Below are 17,493 nucleotides of genomic sequence, written 5' to 3'. Positions count from 1 at the left end.
AACAGGGTCAGGCAAACATGGATTTAAACCTATGTAACATGAGCCTTTATAAACATCCTAATACAATCATGATATGGATGCTTATCTTGATAATCCATCATATCATGAGGCAAAGGATATATATGGAACTTAAAATCAGGCATTTCCATTGTTAAAATTTTTCCTTAGTCAGATGTGTCAGTGTTCTTGTTGTTAAATCAGGAATAGAGGCACTCTTCAACTTAGGAATTTAAAAATATTTTCATAATTTGTAACATATTTAAGTACAAGTCAAATTTACCTCAACCTAGATCTCTACAAGGGGGAATTCAGTGCCATTTTCTGGTTTGATGCCATTTTGGATTAACAGTAAAATAGATTTAAGAGAGTTAACTTTGTTATAAGTAGGCAATTTGCTTAATATCTTCCTTGGTATCTGGTTGTGAGACTATGAAACAAGATAAATAAAAATCCCATATCAAGTGGATTATATAGTACAGTAGTTATTAGATGATTGAAAATAAGTGATACCTAGGGTGGTAAAGATCTCGGTATAAAAGTACATTGCTGGCTTTACATTAATTATTTATACAGTTTTATGCTTTTCCCACCACTGGATTACAAGCATTTTGAGACTGAGTCCTGTATATACTATTGCATCAATGGGTAAAGTATTCCAAATTTATATAAATATACCTGTCCCCCAAAAAATTATATAATTAAAGCGATTAAATAAAGCCCAAACTCTTGAATAACTTATTTCCAATAGACATCAAATATTACTCTGAATACATTTTCTCTTTTAAAGAGTTGGCAGTGTCAATTGATTCAGTTATAAATTCAGAATCTGGTTGGTTAATTAAAGAAAAAAAGCATGGTGAACTGTGAGTGAACTTTGTAGTAGTAGCAGATCTCATTAGGTACAGGAGCTGCAGAATGGGTATGTAACTCAGCTCAAATCCATCACTGATATGGTAAAATCATTGAAATAGCTCAAGTATTGGCAATCTGAAGTTCGAGTAGATGATATTAATAACCTATGAGGACTACCTTTAGTCTTTCTGTCCTATTGACATACTTATGTCATGAACTGTCTTGACCTTCAACCTTCATTGTTTTAGCATTATAATTGAGAAATGTACTAACTGGGGTTCAGATCCCACATTTGATCACATCAAATGTTACCCAAACTTGATAAACTTTTATTGAGAAACTTTTGTTTATTTTTTTGAATTTCCTTGACTGTTCCCTAAAGATTTTGATTGAATAGTTTAAAATAGAGCCTTGGCATTTTTATTTTTCAATCTTATTGACTTTCACACAGGAACATAGGAGTGTCCTTCTGAATTCTGTGGTTGGTGTGTGTGTGTGTGTGTGTGTGTGTGTGTGTGTGTGTGTGTGTGTATGTCTAAGTAAAACTTGAATTTTCAGAAACTCGGTATGATGACCTTCTTTTGTTGCTTGTTTTTAGTACTAAGGATTGAACCCAGAGGTGCTTAACCAATGAACCACATCCCTAGCACTTTTTCTTTTTTTTTTCTGAGATAGGATCTTGCCAAGTTGCTTAAGTGCTCACTAAATTAACGAGGCTGACTTTTAACTTGTGATCCTCCTACCTCAGCCTCTAGGGAACTACTGGTATTTACAGGCATGTGCCTCCATGCCTGGCTCATGATGACATTTTAAGTACAGGTAAGCAATGCTGTATCCTTTAAATGACACATATTTTCCATTATTCATTGTTACATGATTTGACTAAAAGCACTTGAGTGGTTTGAAGGGGCCATAGTGGTGAATGGCATGAGACAGAGATTTACTGGTATTCTAGCAAATAACAGCATGTTTATTTTATTATATTTACCAGTGAAAGTTCATACTTTGAAGTTTCAAATTGTAGAAGATCATTTATTCCCTAACCAGCTTCTGTTATCATTGCAGGTCTCCAATTTGATAAAAGTCCTACCTTTTCACTGTCATATGCAACCAAGCCCATTCATTCTTATTTTAGGCAAAATGTTCCCTTTCCTGATGTACCACGCACCTCTCCTAGTTTGAACTACCCCATTAATCAAGGGCCAGTTAGCTTAAGTTCCTCTCAGATGTTTTCACTGATAATGATTGTTCCAAAAGTTGTATAGCTTGTGTTACTCATATGAGGAATTAATATACTATGCTACCTAGTTACATAGTTGTTATGAGTGTTCTGACAGTCTAACCTGTAGTCTTGTGTGGGTGAGGGGCCATTGCCTACAATTATTCCTGTTCCTGGGATCAAACCCAGAGTCTTGATTCATGCCAAGCAATTTGTTTCATCAGTTAAAAGTTAACAAGAGTTAAGAATAAGAATAACTTATTTTAAATTTAAAAAGATATGTAGGGAGGACTGATGTCTTTCACAAAGGTTTTACTTACCCATTCTTAGCAAGTGGCCTTTTTATAATTTTCCTGTTATTGATCTTTCACCTGTTTCTTAGAATATAGACATTGTTGGATATTGTTCTGTCATGGTTCCTGAAGATTGTGCCCTCTGATTTACCTGTATGAGAATCAACTAAGTGCTTATTAAAGTGCATACTTTAATAATCTTTTACCTGAACTATTTAGTTTTTTCTATTCATATCATTCTGTTCCTTTTGTTCTTTTGATCATACTGCTGGTCCAAATTCTTTTATCAACTTTGAAATTCTTCCTTTTTTCTAAAGCTATAATTAGAGTAGTTTTAGAATACTGGTTAGAAATATAGGCTCTGGATACATGCTACCTCATTTTAAATTTTAGCTGTTTTTTTCTTTTCCAAGATAAAAAAGCTAGTTCTCAAATACTTCTGTGCTTCAGTTTTCGTTTGTATAAAATGTGGATAACCGATTATCTCATAGTATTGTAATATATATCTAATATATATATATATTAGATATATAGATATATAGAGAGAGTATATATTTAATATGGAGATATATCTCCATATAAAATCAATGTATTATTTTACAAATTCTTTAGTCTTTGTATCACTCAATTTAACTTTCATAATGTTTTGCAAGTTAGAGGTTTGTAATCATTTACCTCTATTAGATTGCAGATTTCTTGAAGGTAAGGGCTGCTTTGTTAATTTTAATGGATTTTACATAATAAAGGATTCAGTTAATACTGTATCAAGTAATAGGAAGGTGGCAAAATGCCATTATCAGCGTGTCCAAACTAGCAGGTTTCAGCAAGGGGCAAAGGGAAATGAGAAAAATTAAAAACTCACACACAGACAAATGTTTTTGAAGATAAAGCTGGTGTCATATGGAGTGCTGTTCTCTGATGGAGAAGCAGGACTAAATAATTATGCCATCATTTTTATTTATATATGCTCCATCGTCAGGTTAAAGACTATAAAAGCAATTTTCTTTGTACACATATATTTATAGGGTATATTCTGTGACTGCTTGTCGTTGCTGTTTTCCTGTTTTGTGGTTGAATTATTTACTTACTACTGACTAGCAGGCACTTTCTACATAACTTCCTAATATATATTGGACACATTTGGTGGTTTGTCTTTTGATTACAAACATGATCCATTTGATTTTTTTCCCCTTCTAACAGACATTTAATTTTCAAGTGGCCAATTTTATCTTTCTAGATTTTCTGGTCTTGATATCCTGTCCTTCTCCATCCCATTGAATTTTGGAGAAACTGCCTAGCAATTTTTGTACATTTGTTTTATGGAGGATGTTCTACACTTGCAATGAGTATTGATATCACTGTATTTTGAACTTTGTCGATCCCTTTTTTTTTTTTTTTTTTTTTGAGGGTGGCATCAGGCATTGAACTCCAGGGCACTTGACCACTGAGACATCCCCAGCACTATTTTGTGTTTTTTTTTTTTTTTTAGAGATAAGTTGCTTAGTGCCTAGATTTTGCTGAGGATGTTTTGAAATAGAGATCTTCCTTCCTCAGCCTCCCAAGCCCCTTGGATTACAGGTGTGCACAACCACACCTGGCTTTGCCAATCCTTTATTGGTTGATGTAATAGTTTCTTTTAGTGTGTGTGTTGGGTGGCTGGGGATTCAAAAACTGCCTCATCTATGCTATGAAAATGTTCTATCACTGAGCAACATCCTCATCCTAATTTAGGGTTCTTGTCTACTTTTTAATTCTCCCTTCCCAACTGATCTCCAGTTAGCTGGTCATTTGTATTCCCTCCCCCTATTTGTAAATTTGATACTAGGAATTGAACCCAGGGCCACTTAATCACTGAGCCACACCCCAGCCCTTTTTATATTTTATTTAGAAACAGGGCCTCGCTAAGTTGTTGACTTTAGCTTTGAACTTGTGATCCTCTTGCTTCGGCCTCCCCTGCTGCTAGGATAACAGGCATGCCACTGTGCCCAGTTTGATTTATCCCATCTTTATACTCTGTCCTACATAGAGGGAAGCCGTTAAGACCCTAATTTGCAGGGTTTTTTTTTTTTTTTGATGTCTCAAGAGAAAAACCTTCCTGGGTGTGCCATTCACTTTCTACTGCCAGAGTCACTAACCTTTGTCTCCTCATCCCACTTGCAGGATTCTCCAGGATTTGAAGAGCAAAGAGCAAGTATCCATGGACAGGAGCTCTAATTCATCTTAAGAGAAGGCAGTGAAGGAAAACTTGAACTCTGCAACGCTGATAATGCAAGCCCATGTGATATAGGTGTCCAAACCCCTGGATAACCAGGGGTTCTGCCTATGGCTGCTGTGCTTGTAGTCTTATCACCAGGCCAGGCCTCTGGACTGTCATGGGAGATTTCTGCATTGTGCACTCCTGCATGGCTTTCCACCTACAAGCCTATGCAGCCCTTGCATTTACATATAGTTGCCCTGAAGTGGATATCTCTGGACCTGGTGTCCATATCAAGGGCTTTCAGTTTGTTCTAGTGATGCCTCCAGCTATAATTCTTGGATGGCAAGCTGTTCCTAAGTAGCCAATGGAACAAATAGAGGCCCCCCCAAACAGACCCTTGCATACCTAGAATCTTAGTGCACCACTCAGGTTGTCAAAAAAATTATCAATCAGTGGAGAAGGAACAGCCTTCAATAAATACACCTGGGAACTGGTAAAACAGAGCAACATTTCCAAAATAAGAAAAAAATTACAATTCTATCTCATATAATATACTAAAATCTCCTCAAGATGTTTTACAGGATACCTAAGCAATCAAAGGCTTAAGATGTCACTGATTCTGAAGCCTATCATATCCTCTTGGTAGAGAGAAATGGAATCAAAGGTACTGTGCAAAGGGTAGGTATAACTCATCTGCTGCACAAGATGCCACCAAGAAGGAAAGGAGGCACAGCTCAGTGAAGCAGTAAGGGACAGAGTTGCTATTCTTCATTATGTCACAACTGAGCTCTTCTTGGAGCAGTTACTGATTTCTTGCAACCATTTTCCAATGAATCATATGTCTTGTATGGTATCTCTGGGTATTTTCTTTGGTTCACTTTCACCTACCCACTGTTTTGTGACATATAGATTGTGGATTTGACAGCAGCATTGCCAAGAACATCTGTTGAGTGTTTCTCCTGTTAGATACATGCAAGGTTTCAGACTGGAGATATATCCTGAGCCACTGTGGTTAAAGGCATGCACCGTGGCATCCAGAATATTCTCACCTTTTGCCTTACTTGATTTTCATTGCCTTTTGATTTAGAAATGCTTACAAGTCTCCCCTTTCTTTTAAAGAATATTTGTACTTTTTAAGGAATGCTTGCCTATCTTCAGATCAGAAATTTATGCCCATTATTTTCTTGTTAAACATTAGTGGTTTCTTTGCAGTGGGTATTGTACCAGGGATAGAACTCAGAGGCACTCAACCACTGAGCCATATCCCCAGCCCTATTTTGTATTTTATTTATAGACAGGGTCTCACGGAGTTGCTTATTGCCTAATTATTTCTGATGCTGGCTTTGAACTCATGAAGTTCCTGTCTCAACCTCCCCAGCTGCTGGGATTACAGGTATACTCTACCTCACACCCAACTTTTTTTTCTTTTAACAGTTGCTTTGACATTGTTACTTTACATAGTAGTTATATAATTAATTTATTACCCTAAACAGGACACTTCTAAGAATAAAAGTGGGTGATAATAACAATTATATAGAACAACAGGTATAAAATAGGACTATCTTAAGCAAACCAGATGCACACTCACTTGATACCTAGAGTTCTATGTACACTAACAAATGATATGAATCAAATTTCTCGGGCAGGATCATGTCCTGTCTGGTAAATAATCCTGGCCTTTGCTCTGCATCCCCATTCTTCAGGGAGAGGAAAAATGGCTACATATAAATAAAATGGGAATCTCATTTAATTGTTATATATAATTTAAATGGAATATAAAATAGAAGACATAATTAAAGAAAGATGGAAGTAATGCAGAAACTATTTTGGAATAAGGGTTAGGACGTAGGATAATAAGAAGTGAGAATTATATTCCAATAGCTATAACAGTGTGAGCAAAAGTTAGGACTGGTTGAATAGTTGCAGATTATTGGACTAGAGAAAACAAGCTGCTTGGTAAAGACATAGGAAAAACCTAAGATCTTAAACATAATTTTGTCAATGTTTGCTCTTAATTTGTAGGTGACAGGCAACTAGTGAGTTTCTGAGTACTGCACAAGCTTGCCTGAAGCTCCTTGTAAAATTGAAATGCACTGTGTCAAGGGTATTAATTGGAAAGTTGAGAAATTGGAAGTATGAAGGGCACTTAGTGTTACAGTACTTAAGGGGAAAATAAATGTGGTTCTAGCAATAGACTTTCTATAGATATTCAACAGTGGGAATATCAGGGAAAGGAGATGAGGGCAAGATTCTCCATGTCTGATGATGTGGACGGCTGTATCTAAACAGATATGTAGTAAGGTTTTCCAGTTCCAACGTATTCATGATGGATATACTAACCATAATTAATTAACATGAATGGAGCATACTTCCAGACCTACAATACTGATCTGTGTCTGCTTTTTAGAATCTAATTCAAGAAGGACCTTCCTCTAATAAATTTTCTACTGACAGAAACAAGTTTTTACTTATATTTGTGTAGTAATTATAGAAATATTGTGGGGAAAAAAGCCAGGGACTCTTTTGGCTTTGTTATCCACTAAGTAGGCTAGTATGGTGCCAGGTGTACAGTAAGTCATTGCATATGGGTGCACAATAAATTACCTTGAAAAACAACCTCTCAAACATGAGGCCATATGCACATCAAAGCTTACTGCCCAGAATTAGGATGTGGAGAGTGGAAGTCTTGGAAATAACCAGCTCTGGGAGCAGGAACATAGCCATTAGGTCCATTGAACATATCAAGAGAGTTCCTGAAAATGGGCCCAGTGCAAGTTATCACAATAAATAAAGGGTTTGGGGGATTGGGAATGATTCTTTCTAAAGGAGCTCTTGAAATGATGGCAAGAGTCACTCTGGGCAGGTGTGACAAGCTGAGCTGAATTGAATTGTGACAAGCTTAAGTTATAAAAGGGAATGACAAGAAAAAATTCAGTGTTGGATGAGTATTATCAGAGAGGAATGAAATTTTTATCTCTAGGTTAAGAGACAAACAATCTGTGGCATTAAAAAGTAATATATTTTTTCCCTTTTCTTCTGACAATCATCCTTGACTCCTAAAACTGCTCCACAGATTCTCCCTCACTGACCCGCAATACAGAAACAGATCCTGGACTCTCTTCTTGGTTTTCACTTTTCTACTCTTTGTGATTCACCAATCCTCTACCATCCTATTACCATTCAAATCATGGCAAAGAAACTGACATCAATATGCATTTAAGTAATTGTTTTTGGCTGTCACTTTCTGTGGAGAAATAATGCCCTTGTGGAAGCGCAGGGTCCTGATCTTCCTGTGCTGCCCAAGGATGCAAAATCACCATCACTGTTCCACCTACCCTCCCCCAGGAAACCTTTCTCTACTATGGTCTAATAGACACTTTCCTATCTGCAATTGTATCTGACATAATCTGCATTTCTTAAGCACTACAAACCACCCTTGTGGTGAAAAGTAGCTATTAGACTGACGAGTTTTCCAGGATCCAACCCTTCCCACATTCTATCTCACACTCACCTCTCTCCTAATCAAAAGAAATGGGTGTGTATATACTATGTTTTGGCACCTCCTCATAATTATTCAGAAACATGGCTGTTTTGGAAGGAGGGTGGGAAGCCAGAAAAATCTTCCTTGTCATAGTGCGAGAGGAGAATAGAGAGGAGATGGGTGACTGTTCATCTCCCCCTCCCCAAACATTGGGAGTTCACTCTGTAATATTAGTTTTCTTCTTTTGTGTCAACAAAACAGGAAACACATACATACAGTAGGTTGCACTGTACATCTGATTGCCACAAATGCATCAAACATTGAACCTGGCAGATGGAAAACTACTTAACAAATTTTGCCCACAATGTTGAGAAAAGTAGACACATTTAGTTTTACCTAAGTACACAAAATAAAAGTGTATGTGGGAAGGAAAGTCAAGTGCTGCCACTTAGGTCTTCAAAATGTGTCAGAATATTCTTTAGAATAAATAATTGATAGTTTTCACAGAGGAGAAAAAGTAAGAAAATATGAACCTGAACTTTGATGGGGTTGGGGAAAGCACTGGGGGATGAGCATTCTTAATCTCAGCTGGTAGCATAAATGAATATGATATTCTCTTGGAAGAAAACAATGCTTTGCAGGAATGGGGAATTAGAACAGTAACTAAAATAGGTATGGTTATTGCTAATTCATGCATACATAGGACATGCTAAATCATATTAAGTATTTGTTTTTTGACTAGAAATTCCATTTCTAAGGAAAACTTTGGGAAAACAGTAATAGTCCTACCTTTATCAATATTATTCACAATCAGAGATATCGGGGGCAACAAAGTATCCAACTGTATGAGACTGTATAAACTGGTGGACATATATTTGGTTATATAGATTGTATAGCAAAGGGAATATTGAAAAGATCACAGGTAGATGAATTCTACAAAATCCACAACTGTCTCTTCTAGATTACATGTGAAAGCGCAGGGTCCTGATTTTCCTGCGCTTTCACATGTAAACTAGAAGAGACAGTTTCTTTATCTGTAAAATGCATATGAGAAAAAGTCTTGCCTAATAAGGTTATAGAGGTATCTAATGAAGACTGTATCACTGTGGCTAGGACATGGTGGATATTTCTTGAATGGGAGCTGCTATAAAGAGCTATGAAATACCAAATGTTAAAACAGAAGGGAGAAAGCCAAATGCTATTGTATGGTGAAACGACATAGTATTCCCTTTCTCTCTCCTTCCTCTACTGGTCTTCTGTTTATTAATTTATTAGTTTTCAAACTGGTGTTTTATTTATGTACATAAAGTTGAAATTCACTGTTGTATATTCATATATAAATATAATTCAGTCCATTTCATTCCACAATGCCTCCCTTTCTCTATCGCTCCTCCTTCCTCTGACAATCTTTTTCCACTCCACTGATGGCCCATCCACTATCACAGGCTTTCCTCTGCTTTGATCAGCCTATTTCACTCTAGCTTCCCCATATGAGAGAAGCATTTAACCTTTCACCTTATGAATCTGGTTGCTTTCCATTTCCATTCATTTATCAGCAAGTGTCACAAAAAGCAGCTGGTGTGGTGACCTTCATGTGGGCCTCATGTCGCAAGTCAGTCTGCAGCCTGCCACCCTTCCTGTGCCAGGACCTGGAGTAGCAGAGAGCAACGTGGGCAACGGTGTTGCCTGAGGTGTTGGGCTCCCCAGGAATGTTGTCTGCTTCTGGGTGGTGGTGGCCATGCATATACTGGGTGAGACATAGCACAGGCTGTGGCAGGACAGGGCTGGGGAGAGGGAAATGCATGCTTTTCAGCAGGAACAGGTGGAATGGAGCGCCTGGGGCTACACACCTAGTCCCGACACTCCCTCTCTTTCTCAGAGCCCACAGCCAGCCTGTGTCCCACAGCCATACTAGTGGTTCTCAAATGCGGATCTAAGCTCCACTAGACTAGTCAGTGCAAACTGAAGCCTGAATTGCAACAGAGACACCTTCTGGCCACCAGACTCTGGAGAGAACTCTGAGGAGTCCTTGGCTACTAATTTTGTTTTCTGCCATTGCCAGTCCCAGTGGCTTCAAGTAGCCTACCTACCCAGTCTGAAAATACAAACACACACTTACCATTTCCTGGCTTTCAGTATGCTTGTTCCCTCCCCACCTCATATTTTTTTCAGCTCCTGTGTAGTGTAGAAACCTGGGGCTCCTGATCTAGGACTGGAAGTATAGAAATGGCTCCAGAAACAAAAGTCACAGAAGATTGTGCAAGCCCGCCCCCTCATCACTGGCTGTGTGCAGATTGGAGAGTTCTCACCTAAGAGACAGATTGGAAAGGGCTTCAGGCACTTCCTTCAAACAGAGCCTAGTAGGCCAACTGTTTGAGTGACACTAAATTGGATCCAACCCAGAAACAAATAATGTCAGAAATACAGGTTCTTGGCTGCTCTTTTTTTGTAGATAAAAGACTGGGGATCAACTATGTGCAGTGGTGCATGCCTGTAATCCCAGCAACTGGAGAGACTGAGGAAGGAGGATTGTGAATTCAACGCCAGCTTTAGCAATGGTTAAAAACCAAGAAATTTGGTGAGATACTCTCTCTAAATAAAATACAAATATGGCTGGGGTGTGGCTCAGTGATCATGTGACACTGAGTAAAATCCCCAGTAGGAAAACAAAAAACAAAAAACACTGGGGATCAGATCCATGGATACTCACTACAGTGCCCTATGACCACAGATTGATGGATGGATTGATGGATAGATAGAAACATAGACAGACAGATTCCTGGGACAGGGTCTCTAAATCTCCTGAGACTGATTTTCAACTGATATTACAATAATGCTCCACAGCCCTGGAATCTTATTTTATTTATTTGTTTATTTATTTATTTATTTATTTATTTATTTATTTATTTATTTATTTATTTTGCTGTGGATGACATTAAGTGTATCAGGATGGAATCATATCATGGCAGTGTTTTCACCCAATACATAGACCCAGCCCAGACAGAAGTTCATTTAAATTGTATATAAGTTTAAATCAATTTATTAATACATATGTATATATATTCATATAAAAAAGAATTATCAAAATTTTTAAATTACATTTAATATTTCTATTCTCTGTTATTATGAGAAAACATCTTGAGATTTCTACTCATAAGTAATTTCCTGATGCTGCAATGTCCATACTTCCATAAAAAAATTAGGCACAAATAAAATTCAATGTTTCTAGTATTAACATTAAAATGAATAAAAAAGATGGATGATGCCATCTAGATTTGTCAGTATCCCAGACTATGGAGTATAAGTGATAAAAAAAACAAACTTATTTGCAATTTTGCCTTGAGCCTAATGGTAAGATTTTGCTGTCTTTCTCCCCTTTGGTATGGGGTACTATGAGAATATGAGCACAAATTACAGGCATAGATATAGATATAGATACAGATGGATTTTTTCCTATAGTTCAATAGAGTCCATCAAGAGAGTCAACTTTAAATTTACATTAAAAAATTAAAGCTCTATTTCCAGGGTGAAGCCATAGCAGAGATCCAGGGGTCCTGAAGGATGAGTGGCTTAGGTGAAAGAAGAGGAGACAGGATTATAGTGGGAAGTTATAAGCAGCCTTCAGAAGTGTCTACTGCCCTATTTTTATACCTTTTTAAAATTTTATACCTTTTTTTATTTTATACCTTTTTTATAGGTGTTTTTTCATGTAGTTGATGGAGAGCTTCAAAGCTCAAAACTTTTTTATTTACATAATTTTAAAAAGTTACAATCTTTTCAGACATATTTTAATTACCTAAGATATTGAGTATATTATTTAAAATATTTTCATAACATTTTTCCAATTATGATTAAGCTTTTACATTTTCACCTCAATCACTAGACTACACAATTGGACTACATGTATCTTGACCTATTATTAAGTTTTAACTTATAACATACTTATAATTATATCATTAATCTTTAAAGCATACCTATGATTATTGGTAAGCTTTCTTACTTTTAAAGTCTTAATAAAGCCCACTTAAAATAGTTAAATCCTATTACTTAAAAGCCTACTACTCTGAAGTGCCTCTAAAATATATGTATGTAAATTTTATATTATTCTACTTCTAATTTCCAAGGTAATTTCCTTTTTTCATATGACCTATTAAACTGCTTTCTTAAACAGTTTCTTTGATCCTTGATCAAAGTACAACAATTCTTATGTCTTTGTAATCTTTAACAAAAGAGCAGGCTCTTCGCCTCAACCCATTTGCCATTAAAATTAACTATGTGTTTCCCATTTTTATCATAAATTCTTGTGTAAGTCAAAGAGGGTCTGTTATTGGAGGAAATGTATGTTGCACAGGTTGTAGCTTTAGAATGTGGGGCTTAGTGTAAATTTTTGACCTTTTCTCAAAAACCTTGATTTGCATTCTTTTCTTTGTAAATTTCTTGATGAATAACACTGTCATTTGTATCCTGAGATATATCAAAACACATCTCCAGATATGTCTTAATTGTATCCTTAGTCTCATTCTGGGAATTTTCCTGAAATTTCAGGCACACATACTTTTATTATTGATTGATATGTACCCTATTATCCATATCATGAGTATCATAAACAAAACTTAACCTTCCCATGGTTCCAGTTTCCAGATGGTGCATCCCTGCATAGCATCCCCCATGGTGTGACCCTGTTAGATAGAGGGAACACCTTCATCATACTATAAGAAACCATCTATTTTCCATATGACTTCTGTGCAACTTGTGATTAAATCTTGACATCCAGCCTATAGTGAGTCAATTAATTGTCACTGGATAATAAGTCATTCTAAAAATAATTGGCTCACTCACCCCTGAGCCAAATCCAGAACAATATTTTGTATTTTATTTAAAGAAAGAGTTTCACTAATTTGCTTAGTGCTTCTCCCTTGTTGAATCTGGAATTCAACTCATGATCCTCCTGCTTCAGTCTTCCAGGACCCTGGGATTATAGGATTGCACCACTGCATTCAGCTCTGTTCACATTTTTAATGTCAACATTCATTTTTCACCTAATCAATTATTTTTATGCTATATTTAAAATGGATGCAATATGTCTAATTTTTCTTCAAGAACTCAATGGAAGTTTAAAGATTTTTGCTCTCTCTTTGTGATCATTTCACATGAGAGAAAAACAGATACAATGAGTTTATTAGAAGTGATGTAAAGAAGAAAAAAGTTGACACTTTGAAGAGAGAGAATGTGTGCTCTCTATAAGGAGAATAGCATGGCTCTCTTGCACTCCAGTTTTATTGGAGATCTAAAAAAAAAGATTCCAAAGAGACCTTCCCAGATACACTTCTTGACTTTGGACTGACAGCAGGATAACATCAAACTCTCAAGTATCCACTGCCATGACAACTTTAGGTTAATTAACCACATGTTTGTGATTTTTAACTGCATTCTTAAGAATAAAATCTTGCAGAATTTATGGTAAGTAGAAATTATCTTTATTTCCCTGAGTTCCAGAATCTGGTCTGTAACAGGGTCACAAAAGTCTCCCCTTCAGTGTAGCTTGTGTTCCTGTTATGAACACTATTTTGAAACTGCATTTCTCCTGCACATAATAGTTTGAAGAAGAATGTGTCATATCCTGTCCAGTTAATCCAGAAAAGGTGCAAATAAATTGCTTCTTGAAAAATAAAGCATAGGATCAATGTGTTGAGCCTATTTATTTATTTATTTATTTATTTATTTATTTATTGTACTGTGTGTTTAAATCAGAGATATTAAACCACCACTGAGCTACATTACCAGCTCTTTTTATATTTTATTTAGAGACAAAATCTCATTGATTTGCTTAGTGTCTCACTGATAAGTTGCAGAGACTGGCTCTAAATTTATGATTATCCTGCCTCACCCTCCCAAGCTGCTGGGAATAAAGGCACGTGGCACCATGTGCAACCTACTATTTTCCTTAAAGGTAATTCAGTTCTTTTACCAAGTTCAGTGAAAAATAAGAGGATTCACTTCTACAGAACATAAATCAAACTATGTGTGCAAGTCAAGGGCCCAACACCCTTGTGTGCTTCAGATCTTACCTCGGTTTCTATTTTCATACTTACATTTCACCTTACATTCTATAAATATCCCAGTTGCCCAATACCCGTATTCATCCAGCAGAATGACTCCTAACCCAAATCGAACTTCAAATGACCCTTAACCATACTCTGTTCCCTCCATCTATTTTTACATAGCAGCAGGTCCTGAGTTGATCTTGCCATGCAGGTATGTAGGGAATCCTACAGCTGCTGAGAAGCTCAAAGGTAGATGCAGAAATGATCCCTGGAGCAAATGTAGGCAGCTAGGTAGGACCTGTGAGGAGTAAAGTCATCTTCCATGGCCAAAAACCCAGTCAAGATGAAGAGATGTGGCTTAATCAGCCTCCCTCTTCTCAATGCAGAGAAGATGGACACAATCAGGATTGTGTGGGTTGCTGATCCCGGGCTCCTAGGGTATATAGACCTTGATGTCTTGGGAAAGTGTCCCAGGAAGGTGGGGCAGCCTCCATCTCATGGGACCCTTGGAAACAACTGCTAGGAAAAACTGGTTGCCAAGGCAGTGACCTAATTCACTTACCTGAAGGAAGTGACCTCACCTCACTTCCTTGGTGATGGAACTCTCTGAACATGGGATCCAGGAGGCAAGGCACCCACAGGCAGTTCCAGTCCCAGTGGGCTCACTTGTTTGTCTGTACCAAGGCCAGAGTCATTTTTTCTTGGCACCTAGTGATGTGTGGATAGCCAAATGCCTTGAATGGTCTGAACACGAGCCTTTCCTGAGAAAGAAGTATTGGGTCATTGCTGGCTCCTGACAACTACACACAGATGGCCAAGGAGACCAGAGCTGAGACAGGACAGGCAATTGCTAAGGAAAATATTTTCAACCACCAGTCAGAGGACAGAGTGAATAGATGCAGACCAAATACAGGTGTGGTTTGTGTGTCTTAGTGAGTGTGTTTTTCAATTTGTCATTTTGTCTCATGTTCTGAGAGCATGAGTGAAAACTTTTTGTTGTTGTTGTTGTTGTTGGTTTGAAATGGAGTGTTAACTAGTGAGTCTTTCAATGTCAGTGGATCCAACTGGGTTTGTGGTTAAAGAAAGTAGAGAGAAGAAAGCAGCTGTGAATGTATCCTGTCTAGTGGAAATCTTTGCAGGACTCCTCATGGCCAATTTATGAATGGACTGCTCCTTGCCTTGTAGATGGGCAACACCTACCAAGATGCTAAGTTCCTGTATTCTTCCTGAATTTTGGCCAATCTCTGAAGGGTTCCTGGTTTTGTGTCCAAGACGTGTACCACCATCAAGCTCTGTGACACGGCCATGGACTGGATTGCTGAAGAAAATGCCAAGCATCTCAGAAAAGTCAAAAATTAACATGACTGGTAAGGATCTCTCTGGAGAATCCCTGCTTGGATAGATAGCCACCCAAGTTGCATGATTAGGAAATGTCAGTGCCACAGTGTTCAATTAAAGAAAAGCATTTCTCCAGGCTTCTTTGCTCCCTATTGTTCTGTTCCCCTGAATGTCAGAAAGGTGTTTGCCTTCAGGCCCTTTTTTGGGAATCCTCCAGAAAACAGTTTCAAATGGAAATGAAGAGACCTCATCTATGCCTTTTAGGTAAAGTGCTTTGTAAAAGCTGTGTCTGAATCAGACTCTTGGCCCTGTGTGTGGCTGTGAAGTATATTCTAAGCACCCAAGGAAAGTTAAGAAAAATCCCATGTGTCCATCCAAATCTAAAAGCATGAAAAAGAAGTGTAATATTGGATGAAGTCTCTTGCCTTCCTCTGGTCAGGCTCCTGACCTCTATGAAGTAAGAACAGGGATCCTGTGGGTCAAATGAGTTGTTGCAAGCCCTCCAGGAACTAGCACACAGGTGTTTGGTTTTTTTTTTTTTTTATGAGTCCAGTACGCATAAAGAATCTACCCCTGGCAGGCAGGAGGCCTCTAATTTGAGAAGCAGAGCAGTATTAAGTAGAGGCCCATTTTATCTATCCTGTTTCTCAGGAAGGGTTTCCAGGTCACCATGATATTTGGCATATGATGGGCATGAGAGCTTACTTTGCACACCATCTTAGACTGCTCCCCCTATGCAAACCCCCAGCAAGAATGTTATGATGAGTGCCTATATGAAAGAAGACAAGGGCCATGTGGGGGCATTTTTGTTAGAATAGTGGACTTTTGTGTGGTGGTTGGAAAAGATGACTGGGTCCACCTCAACTTGAACTCTGGTGTGATGCCATTAGAGACTGAGTTCTGGAATTGATCTCAGTGAACTCTTGCCATGAATTGTGTTGGGATTTTCCAAGGTCAGGCATTAGAAGAGCCTTTGGAAACTGAGATCTAGGCCGAGGGTGGCTTTCTCCAGACCACTGGAAATCTCAGCCAGGATTTTACATGATTTTGCTGTTAAAGCCTTTTCAGCTCTAGTTGAGAGCCAAAACTCACATGAACCTCATATTTGAGACCCCAATGGGCCTGGATTCCTGTGACCTTTCGCCACTCCTTGAAAAGCCTTGCCTGCATGCGATCTCCAGAGCTTTTACTGAACAAAGATTCCTCAACACTTAATGGCTCCTGAATGAATCAAAACAAACAGTGCCAACTTCTTCATTCTTGAAATATGGCTAGGGCAATACCGTGAAGTTTTTGAGAATCCCATGACCAGAAATCCCTGGAGAACATTTAGATCTCCTGTTGCTCATCATGACTGAACCAGGGAGTGCCATTTTTGACTGAGTGAAATTCCTGACCATGGAGAAGAACCGAGAGGCCAGTGAGTAGGAGCCAGGAGGGAACTGGGCCTGGAGTAATGGTGTGCATGTGTGTGACCAACATCAGTGGTGGGCCCCTGTGCTTCTGTCATTGGCTTCAAATGACATGTGACTGACAAGGTGCATCCATCAGACCCTAAAATAAAAAGGCATGTTGTTGTGGGGAGAGGATTTGGTGTGATGCTCAGAATCAAGTTGCTATGCTCAAGGGGGAAAGATATATGGGGTAGCAGCCCAGTTTGTGTATTTTCCTTCAGACCCTGAACGACCCCACGTGATAAAGCTCCCTCCGGCACCGTGTCCCGGTTGACCTTTATGTATTTCAAAAAAAAAAAAAAAAACGCACCAGTTATCCAGAGAAGCTGCAAGAAATGCCATTAAAACTGGAGGGTGAGCCAAAGGCTTCACAATCCACCCAGGGAGACATTCATACCCCATGGCCACAGTTACCTACAAAGAGAAGATTCAGCTCAGCTGCCTCCTACTGGTATTGGAAAATATGAAACCATGTCCTCCTGTTCACACAGACTGAGACCAAGCTTTCCTGGTCTCACTGCAAAGGAAGCTAAAGCACAAAGCTATATTTCTAAGACACAAATGTCAGAGGCAGATAGTCAAGAAGTCATTAGGCCAGCAAAGTTCCATGTTTGT

The 17,493-nt window shown here is 38.2% G+C and overlaps 1 long non-coding RNA gene across 1 annotated transcript; it reads left to right on the top strand.

Moving 5' to 3' along the window:
• The first annotated feature begins 14,805 nt into the window (after positions 1 to 14,805).
• Positions 14,806 to 15,433, top strand: LOC144373620 (uncharacterized). Its single transcript, XR_013433222.1, has 2 exons — positions 14,806 to 14,999; positions 15,272 to 15,433. It is a non-coding gene; the product is annotated as an uncharacterized LOC144373620 (long non-coding RNA).
• Positions 15,434 to 17,493: the final 2,060 nt, after the last annotated feature.

The sequence above is a fragment of the Ictidomys tridecemlineatus genome, unplaced genomic scaffold (genome assembly GCF_052094955.1).
Source record: "Ictidomys tridecemlineatus isolate mIctTri1 unplaced genomic scaffold, mIctTri1.hap1 Scaffold_45, whole genome shotgun sequence".
Classification (NCBI taxonomy): domain Eukaryota; kingdom Metazoa; phylum Chordata; class Mammalia; order Rodentia; family Sciuridae; genus Ictidomys; species Ictidomys tridecemlineatus.
The sequence above is the reverse complement of the archived record's forward strand: the minus strand, read 5'-3'. Positions and strand labels throughout refer to the sequence as shown.